A 10,256-nucleotide genomic window follows, 5' to 3' on the forward strand; every position below is an offset into this window, starting at 1 on the left:
ATGACAATGATAGTTGGAAGTGATTACTCTGGGTGAGAACTGAGTGCTGAAAGTAGGTAAAGGAATAAACGTGAGAACCTCTCAATATCTGTATTACAATCCATAATGCCCAAAGGATGAGAGAGAGAGAGAGAGAAAGAGAGAGAAAGAGGTGCCTGCCACAGTGTAGAGATAGCAGACTGTCAGGGGGGGAGGGGTTTGATGTTGGGAGAGGGAGTGGTGGGAGAGAAACTGGGGACATTAGCAATGGAACTGTATACTAGTGGAGGTTGGGTGTTGAAATATCCTATGAATGAAACTGAATCATGAAAAGCTTTGTAATGTGTGTCTCCTGCAGATTCAATACAAAAACATGATATTTAGTTTCTACCACCAAGACTAACCTATGAGTTTGCTGAAATATATTTTTATCACCTTGGCTGGTCTCATTACATGGGTGCCTGTGTGGTAATTTTTTTTTATTTTATATAGACTGAAGATACAAAACTAATAGGGTTGGGACTTATGGTGGAAGGGGAGAAGAGCACAAAAACCCTGTTGACCACAGCTCAGCAGGGTCAGCTAGCTTTCGTGAAGACAGAACTCCTTCACGGATTTCCTCTTTTTAATGTGGAAAACTGAAAAGACTTTGCAGGCTGTCAGTGTGTTGTCCCCTCCAGTTCACACTATTTTCTTTTCGATCAGAATTGTTTAAAGATTATTTGAAAAATTTGGAGCTTAATGATTTGTTCTCATATATTTCCACTACATGGTGTCAGTGGGCATTGATCCAGGAAGGCCAGCATGAAAAAGTTGAGTTGTATGTCTTAACCACCAATGCCAACACTACTGTAAGTATGGAACCCAAAGTACAATAGTTAAACTTCAAAATGTGTTTGTCAAGGAAATAGGTGGGAATGCAGGGTGAAATAGGTCATTTGTTGGTGGAGGGTTGCAGACACTGGTAGTGCAATTAGAATTGGAATATTATATGACAAAACTCCATTATAAATGATTTTGAAAATCAAAATTGCCTAAATTTAAAAAAAGAGAAGTCAACTTATGTCTATATTTCAAGAAAGCTTGTCTTAGCAAATTTTGGCAGGGAGACCATACTTGGTAGAGAGAGGGAGAAAGAAAGGGACAGTTGACAGTTGGGAAGAGAAGCCTGGATATCATGGAAGAGATGAAAGCTGATCTTAGAAGATTTGGGGCCATCAGAGTTTAGAGAGTTAAATGGTGAGACCATTGCAGTTTAGATAGTTAAATAGAGAGATTGGTTTCAGTCATCAGCAGTGTATACATAGAGAGAGCTCACAGATATTCAGGCTATATTACCTAACAAGGGGAGCGTTTTTTTCCTGAAGCACTATGTAAGGATAATATTTTGCCAGGAAGAATGATAAAAAGTTGGTTCTCTTTCACAGATTAATACATTAGAGATGAAAACTTTTATACAAAGGAATCTATCATCTTGTCCTGTTGCTCTATTTTCTTGTCATCATTCCATTCTCCCCCACAACCCTACCTAATCAGGGCTCTCGACATTTCTCAGCAGTGTCACCACATAGCCCCAGAGCATGTGTTAACTGCTGGTAGCTCACAGCCCTCATGTTTGTCCCCCATCCAAGCCAGAGCCATACTTCTGAAACCAAGGATATTTGCTGAAAGCCCGTTCTTCCTTGAAGTGGCAGTCATGGTTTACCTCTTCTTAATCATTTTGTTTACAAATTTAGATGAATGTCACTATAATAGTGACAGGGATTTTCCAAACTAAGAAAAGCATAAACATTTCCCTTTCCCCGAAGAAATTTGGGCTAGTTATTTTCTATCCACTGCTAATAATATGTGATAATTAGGAAACAGAACTGAAGTAAAAACAGGTACATTTGTCAATTTGGTGCCATGACTAGTCAGTCTGAGTATAAGTATGTATTTCTAGAAAAAAAAGCAGAAGAAAAGGAGTTGGTTGCTAGCAAAGAATGCCAAATCTCTGCCAAGAACTCCTTTGAAAATAAGAATTGTGACTATGGACGGAACATAATTGCAACTCAATGCCTCTTTTGTAGACCACAACACCCAAAAGGAGAGAGAGAACAAAAGGGAATGCCTGCCACAGTAGCAGGGTGGGAATGGGGGGATCAGTGTGGGAGGAATACTGGAATCCATGGTGGTGGAAAATGGGGACTGGTGGAGGAATGGGCATTTGATCAATGTATAATCGAAACCCAAGAACAAAAATTTGTAAATGTAGAACTGTACCTCATGGTGTTTCACTAATAAAAATTTTAAAAAATAAAATAAAATAAAAATTGTTTTGTCTGCCAGACATCAGCAGATGGGAACCTGAGTGAAGGTAAAAGATTAAATTAAGATTAAATTGGTTGACTTCTATTTTTCCTTGAGTACATTAATTTGATTTTGCAGTCAATTTATATGACAGTTCATCAAGGCACAGAAATTTTAACACTTCTCTTGTTTAAAAGTATAGTGATACACCATGTCTGTATCTCACATTATTTTTATTTTTGATAGTTTGACACAAAAGATACGTCAAAATCATAGATAAATGAAAATTATTCAAATAATTTTTGATTATTTAAAATTACTTTATAGAATTATATTATAGAATTTCATAAATTTTCGGATTATGCAGAGTCAAAGTACATGTATCATATTACACTCACTACTGAAAGGCCTACTCTGTCATTCACCGTTGTTCAGTTTTTCCACTTTGATTACACCTTTCCATTTGGAAACTAAATAGTCTCATAGTTCTAAAGTTTGTTTTTATTGCTTGGAAAGATCAGAATTATGCAATTTTCAACATTGGATGAAACTAGAGGATATCATGCATGTAAAGTTAGCCTTAAGGAAAGGAACAGATACAGAGAGATTTTTCTCATATGTGGATTTTAAAGACAAACAGCAAGGTAGCAACAAAGGTTCAAGAGCAATGTAAGGGGAGAACTGATCCACACAATTGAGTCAGGGGATTGGGAGTGAGGGATTCTGGGGTTTTGGGGGGATAGGGAGGGTTTATTATTTGAGAGAATGAGGAGTGTCATGTTGGAATTATGTGTATGAGAAACCATTATTAATTGAAATATACATCATAGAATATAAATAATGTTTTAGACGTTTGTCTGTCTCATTTTATTCTATTAATTAGATTTCTCCATATGCCACATATGCATGAACTTGTTGGATACCTATCTTTCTCTGCCTGGTTTATGTCACTAAACATAATATCCTCATGTTATCCATTTTTATACAAATAATAAGAAGATTTCACTTCATACAACTGAGTAGTATTCCATTGCTTTACCACCGTTCATTTTCAAAATTTGTGGTTTAAAAGATACAAACATTGGTTTTAACAATGCTCTGGTGTTTTAAAATTTTTAGTTTAGGGAAGCAAAATAGATTTTACTGAAAAACACTTAGAAACTTGTGAAACAGGTGTAGGGTGGAATGGAATATATGTTCAAGGAGAACACTTGTTTAACAAAGCAAGCAAAGAGAGACATAGAGAAAGGAAGCACGGTATTTCTTCAAGGGAGAACACAAGCTTGAGGACCAAGCCCACTCTGGTAGTTTAGGAATAAGAACTTGGAGTGGTATGAACTTAACTTGTGCACTTTACGGGAGAACCTGAGTGAAACTATTAGAAGTACGTTCAGGAGCATGATAAACTGGAGTCTGCACTTGGAGGGAGGAGGGTAGAGATTTCTTTGGGGAGATCCGGACTATGGAGAACAGTAATATTATAACATTAATGATAGTATCGTACCGTGGGATTCCAATAAAATCTTTAACAGTGGCGTCAGATATGATATCATTCTTAGGTATTTGGATTTTCTGTGGAAACAACGGGAAAGCTGAGTTTATGCACTGGATGCCTCAGCCTGAAACAAGGTCAACAAGTCATGAATGAAAAATTTCAAGTTAGATGGATCAAGGATTCTGATCCCAGTGGAAGGCTAGCTTTCGGGTGGACAATTTCTACTGATGGCCTGATGTAGATTCTGATCCTCGGACATGTAACAGAAAGGAGGTAGTGACAGGTATCCTCAGAAGTGAAGCCTCTGAGACAGAATTCATTCATGCCAACATACGGGTTATCAATGTTTGCTCATGGCTGCTACCCTTATAACATGTCATCCAATGGTTTTATGGTTTCAATTTACTGTGTAAATGTAAAGATGAAGTTTCTAAATGGAAGGTAAAAATCTGAGGCCCTCAAGATGATGAATTATGGGGATGCGGGGGGGGGGGAGCTGGAGCTATACAGCATGTAGGGCATTTACCTTGCACACGGCCTACCCAGGTTAGATTGCCAGCATCCTGTATGTTCCCCCCCAAGCACCGTGAGGTGTAATTCCTGAGTGCAGAACCAGGAGTAAACCCTGTGCATCACCACGTGTGACCCAAAAACACACACAAAAAAAGATGATGACTTGCCTTTAGATATTTTGAAGTCAAGTAGAAACAGCCAGAAATCTCCCCAGAAAAGAGTTCTCCTGGGTCGAAAACATCATCACCTCTAGCGTGAGAAGATACAGAAAATAAGGTTTCCATTTTATGCCAAGTTAAAGCAAGCCAGACATGATCTTGGAAAGTTTGGCAAAGGAAAGCATGGCTATAGGAAGGATAAGGTGACAACTGAGGCTTAGAGGTAAAATATACAAGAGAAGCAAAGGTCAAGAAGTAGGCGGTACAGTGGCGACAAGGTATACTAAGAAGAGCATTTTTTAAAAAATAAAATGCAATGACACATCAAATAAGACCTTTTTAAATGTTTCAGAACAGGGATATAACTCAGTGATAGAGCATTTGCCTTCCATTGTATGATGATCTGGGATTGATACTTAGCATTGCAAACAGCATTATTTTTTAATTTTTAATTTCTTTCTTGCTTGCTTCCTGGCTTGCTTGCTTTTTTGGTTTTTTGGGTCGCACCTGGCTATGTATAGTGGTTATTTTTTATTTTTAAAAAGACTTATAATTTTACCTTTTTACCTGTGGTTTAAAAGGAAATCTAAAATATTTTAGAGTAAATATATTTGAGGAAGAATAAAATTCACAGGAACTACTTAGTGTTCTTAATGATACAGGAATCAGAATTTTGAGGTTAATTGTATGGGTATTGCATAAATAATTTTTCCCCATTACGTGGGCTCTCTTTTTATCATGGGCACCATTTTTTCTAAGTTGCAGAAACTTCTTAGTTTAATGTAGTCTCATTTGTTTATCTTCACTTCCTCTTCCTTGGTCAGTGGTGTTTCATTCTAGAAGTTTCCATTAGCTTGAATGTCATGAAGGGATCTTCCCACATTTTTCTCCATATATCTTAAGAATTCAGGTATGATATTGAGGTCTTTAATACATTTGATCTGACTTTGTGCCTGGCACTATAAAGAGATCTGAGTTCATTTTTTTTGCATGTTGCTGTCCAGTTTTCCCAGCACCAGTTGCTGAAGAGAGTTCCTAGCTCAACTTCATATTTCTTGAGCCGTTATGAAAGATTCGGTAATAATAATCTGAGGGCCAGCGTCAGGATATTTGACTATATTCCATTGTTCTGAGGCCTGTCTTTATATGAATGTCATGATATTTTGATTACTACAACTTTGTAGTAGGGTTTGAAGTTGGGGAAGGTGTTCCCTTCTTCTTTTTACCAAAGATTGCTTTAGCTCTTCATGGGAGAGAAGGTTGTGTATGAGTTTCAAGAGTGTTTAATCAATTTCTTTGAAAAATATCATGGGTATCCTTATAGAATGTGCATTAAATCTTTCTAGAGCTTTGGGGTGTATTGCCATTTTGACAGTACTGAATCTCTCAATCTGTGAGCATGGGATGTGATTCCATTTCCTCATATACTCTCTTTTTTCGTGAAGTAGTGTTTTGTAGTTTTTTTTTTTTGGTATAGTTCCTTAACCTTTTTAGTTGATTCTAATATACTAGATTTTCTGAGGTATTATTGTGAATGGGATTGTTTTTCTCTATCTCTTTTTTCTCTTTCATTATTAATATATGGGAAAGCCATGGAGTACCGGATATTACTTTTGTAATATGCTACTTTACTAAACAAATCTATTGTTCCCAGGTGCTTTTTTGTAGATTCTTTGGGATTTGCTAAGTATAGTATCATGTCGTCTCCAAATAGTAAAAGCTTGAGTTCTTCCTTTTTTATCTGGATGCCCTTGATATCTTTTTTTTTTTTTACCGAAATCATATGGCAAGTACTTCAAGTACTATGTTGAATAGGAGTGGTGAGAGTGGGTAACTTGTTTTGTGCCTGATTGTATTCTGGGATTCTAGCTCATTGATTTCTGCTCCAAGCCTTTAGTTTTTCCCCATTGAGAATAACGCTTGCTTTGGGTTTGTGGTAATTTGCTTTGACTAGATTGAGGAAAGTACTTTCAACTCCCATTTTGTTGAGAGTTTTTCATCATGAAGAGGTGCTGGATGTCATCAAATGCTTTATCTACATATATTGATATAATCATATGACTATCTTTATTTTATTGAGATGGTGTATTCTGTTGATTGACTAGAGAATGTTAAGCCATCCTTGCATCCCCAAGATAAACCTACTTGGTCATAGTGTGTGATCTTTTGTTGAATTACTGGATTCTCTTTGCTGGTATTTTCTTGAGAATCTGTGTATCTGTATTCATCAAGGAAATAGGTCTGTAATTTTCAATTTTTGTGGTGTCTCTGTCTGTTTTGAGTATTAGGGTGATCTTTGCCTCATAGAAACTATTTGGGAGTATTTCTGATTCTTCAATTTCCTGGAAAATCTTGAAAAATGTTGGCAGCATTTCCTCTTTAAAGGTTTGAAATATTTCACTATTGAATCCATCTGGGCCAGGGATTCTGTTTGGGGGGGATACTTTTGACCATCATTTCAATTTCCTTGGTAGTGATAGGTTCAAGTATTCCAAATCTTCTTGGTTCAAAGTTGGGAGGCAATTGGAATCCAAAAATTTATTAATTTATTCAAGATTCTCTCATTTCCTGCTGCAAAGTTTCTCAATATAATCTCTGATGATCCTATGGATTTCTGTAGTTTCTATTAGGATATGCCCATTTGCATTTCTGATTTGATTTATTAGAATTCTTTCTCTTTGTTAATTTGAGAGGCTTCTCGTGGTTTATTGATCTTATTTATTTTCTCAAAGAACCAGCTTTTGCTCTTATTGGTCTTTTGGATTGTATTTTGGGATTCTAGCTCATTGACGTCTGGTACAAGTTTTATTATTTCCTTCCTCCAGCCTAGTTTGGACTACTTTTGTTGGTCATTTTCCAAAATCTTGAGCTCTAATTAATTCATGTAGATCCTCTCTTTCTTCCTGATGAATTCTGGCAGAGCTATACTCTTTCCTATTAACACTGCTTTTGCTGTGTCCCACAAGTTCTGGTAGCTCGTGTACTCATTCTCATTTGTTTCTGGAAACTTTTTATTTCCTCTTTGATTTCTTCTCTAAGCCAACAGTTGTTCATTACTTCCCTTAAAGAAAATATTTCCTTGCTGAGCTTTAGTCTGTTTGATCTATTGAGAAGTGACAAAGTAGTGTTGAAATCTCCAACTAGTATTGTGTTGCTATCAATGTTTTTCTTTAAGTCAATTAGAAGTTGTTTTTAAGTATTTTGCTGGTCTGTCATGAGGAGAATCTACATTGAGGAGGGTGAGTTTTTTCTGATGTACAGATCCCATGATCATGAAGAAATGACCTTCACTGTCTCTTATAACCTATAGCCTGAAGTCCATGTGGTCTGATACTAGTATGGCCACTCCAGCTTTGTGGAGGTGTTCTTTTCTTTCTTGAAGAATTGTTTTCCAGCCTTTGAATTTGAGCCCATGGTTGCTTTGATTGTTCAGAAGTGTTTCTTCAGGCAGCAGAATGTTGGGTTCAGTTTTATAATTCATCTTCCCATTCTGTGCCTCTGAATTGGCACATTTAGTCCATTGACATTGAGAGAGATTGTTGTGATGGGGATTTGTGCTATCTTTATGTAGAATTTTTGTACTTGTGCGGATTGTCTTAGCTTAAAGTAGCCCTGTTAATTCTTCTTGCAACAACAATATGGAACACTTTACAAGTTTGCATGTCATCTTTGTGCAAGGACAATGCTAATCTATGTATCATTTCAATTTTAGTATATATGTCATCAAATATAGTATGAGTTAATTTTTCCATATTTTTCTCTACTTATTAATTTGAGGGTTGTCCTTACTCACTCCTATGGCAGACAGTGATTCATAAGCAAGGTATGTATTTCAAAGCAGCTTGAATAGATAGATTTAGAACTTTAATGTCCCAGAAAGAAAAATATGGTTTTTACCATATTATCTTTTTCCATACCCAAGGCATCAGTTTTACAAAATAATTCTTTTGGAAGATAGTATATGAGTCTTGTTTAATGCCCTTCCCTGAAACCTTCATTAAGACCATTAAACTAGAGCCTTTTGCTGTTCTCACCTCAGTCCCTTGTACATCTCCAGGAAAAGGTGGATGGTGTTGTCTGCAATTTGACCACCTTGAATGTAAGTCGGATTTTTCTCCTGAATGAAGAGGTGAGGAGCATATTGATGATTTCATTCCACCTTATTACAAGTTCAACTTGAAAGGAAGGTGAGACTCATGAGGCTCCTGTAAAGGACAGAAAAAAGGGTCTCAGTGAAGTTTAATGGCCAACACATAGTAGCAACACAGATGACTCAAAGTAGCCTGTGTGCATCTTTGTGTATAGTGAGTTTCATATCTACTGATAGTGATTCTCAGTCATGACACACAGACAAAACAGACCTGTAATTAAAAATCTAGTTCTCTGAGCAGAGTGGGGTCTCTGAGGTGATTGAACAAGTGTATAGTAATTTATTACTAAGCACATAAGTAGTTTGAATGATGTGTACTTTTCGATCTAAAATTAATTCCAAATATGTCTAAAATTACAGTGTCCTGACCCCGCACCTGGCTTTCCTCACCTGGGCACCTTGGAAGGGTCGGGGTTAGTTTCCCTCACCTCCTGATTAGAGCCCCGGTAGCTGATGAACTCTGCTACCAGCTATAGGTACGCTTAAGACCACTCTCCCCAAGCTTGAAGGAGCCTCATGCATGAAGGAATTGGAAGCAGAACCTGTGTAAACACACAAAAAATAAAAGGCCGGTGGTCTGGCCGTTTCCCCACTCCACGAAGGTCAATGGCGATGGTCAGGAGATGGAAGGAAATGGGGGCCAGGCTGGTTGTTCCTAGCAGCAGGTTATTACATGGAAGAGATGTATGACATGGAGGCCTCAGGAATCCTCAAGCACGTGCACGCACTGTGAGCCCGGAAGTTCCCCTTATATAGATCATAGAACCTCTAAAAGGCGCATTACAGTGAATTCATAAAAGGAGTTACAGAAAGAACATTGAGGCAGCAATCCATATGTTGTTTCTTTACATCCACATTGTTTCCTTACATCAGCAGGCCAGTAATACTGGCCTCTAGAAAGAAGATACAAAGCCAAACTGAAACCTTTCACAAGCACTTTCACAAGCTGTAAGCACCTTGATTTGCATCCCAAAGAACAGCCTGGCTAGAGCTGGGAATCTATATCCCAAAGATCAGTCCTGACTAGCACCTGAGATCTGCAGATCTAAGACCAGCTAGGTTTCTGAGAGAAAAGGCAAACTGTCTCATTATACTGAAATCATTTACTGAAGGCAGTTTGAAGGGGAGAAACAGTCTCATCCAAGCTAGTCAGGACACACAGGAAAACAGCTTCTAGGAGGTGTTTCTCCTCTCCTTGTCCAACCAACATATAAGCATATATAATATTAATCATTTTGTATGAACACAGTAAGAAATGCATTGAGCTTATAGAATTGCTCTTCTAGGGCCATTTCAATCTCAGACTGCAGTGCTCAGGCCAGATATCTTTCCTATTCCTAGCAGCAGGGCCCCTAATGTCGTCGTTACTTTTGGATCATGACATCATTTGCCTATGATCCATCTCTTAACTTATAGTTAAGAATCGTGGCACCTTGGCCTGGCCCATCGCGATGCCAGGGTAGCACATAACTTACCGGCTTGCCCTTGTTCCATCCAGTCCCACGTCGGGACCCTGCCCTTGGGGTACTAGGAAGTGAGGGCAACTGAGGCTTAAGTTGAGAAGGCAGATGCCCAGGAGTGAATAATATTCAAAGCCAATCAATTCCTAAGTTACAAAGCATATTAAGTAATTGTCTTCCTGTACCAATACAAAAGGACATTGCATTAAGGT

The 10,256-nt window shown here is 37.7% G+C and overlaps 1 pseudogene; it reads right to left on the reverse strand.

Moving 5' to 3' along the window:
* Nucleotides 1–8,066: 8,066 nt before the first annotated feature.
* Nucleotides 8,067–8,165, reverse strand: LOC130033702 (uncharacterized; annotated as a pseudogene).
* Nucleotides 8,166–10,256: the final 2,091 nt, after the last annotated feature.

The sequence above is a fragment of the Sorex fumeus genome, unplaced genomic scaffold (genome assembly GCF_029834395.1).
Source record: "Sorex fumeus unplaced genomic scaffold, SorFum_2.1 ptg000054l, whole genome shotgun sequence".
Lineage (NCBI taxonomy): Eukaryota > Metazoa > Chordata > Mammalia > Eulipotyphla > Soricidae > Sorex > Sorex fumeus.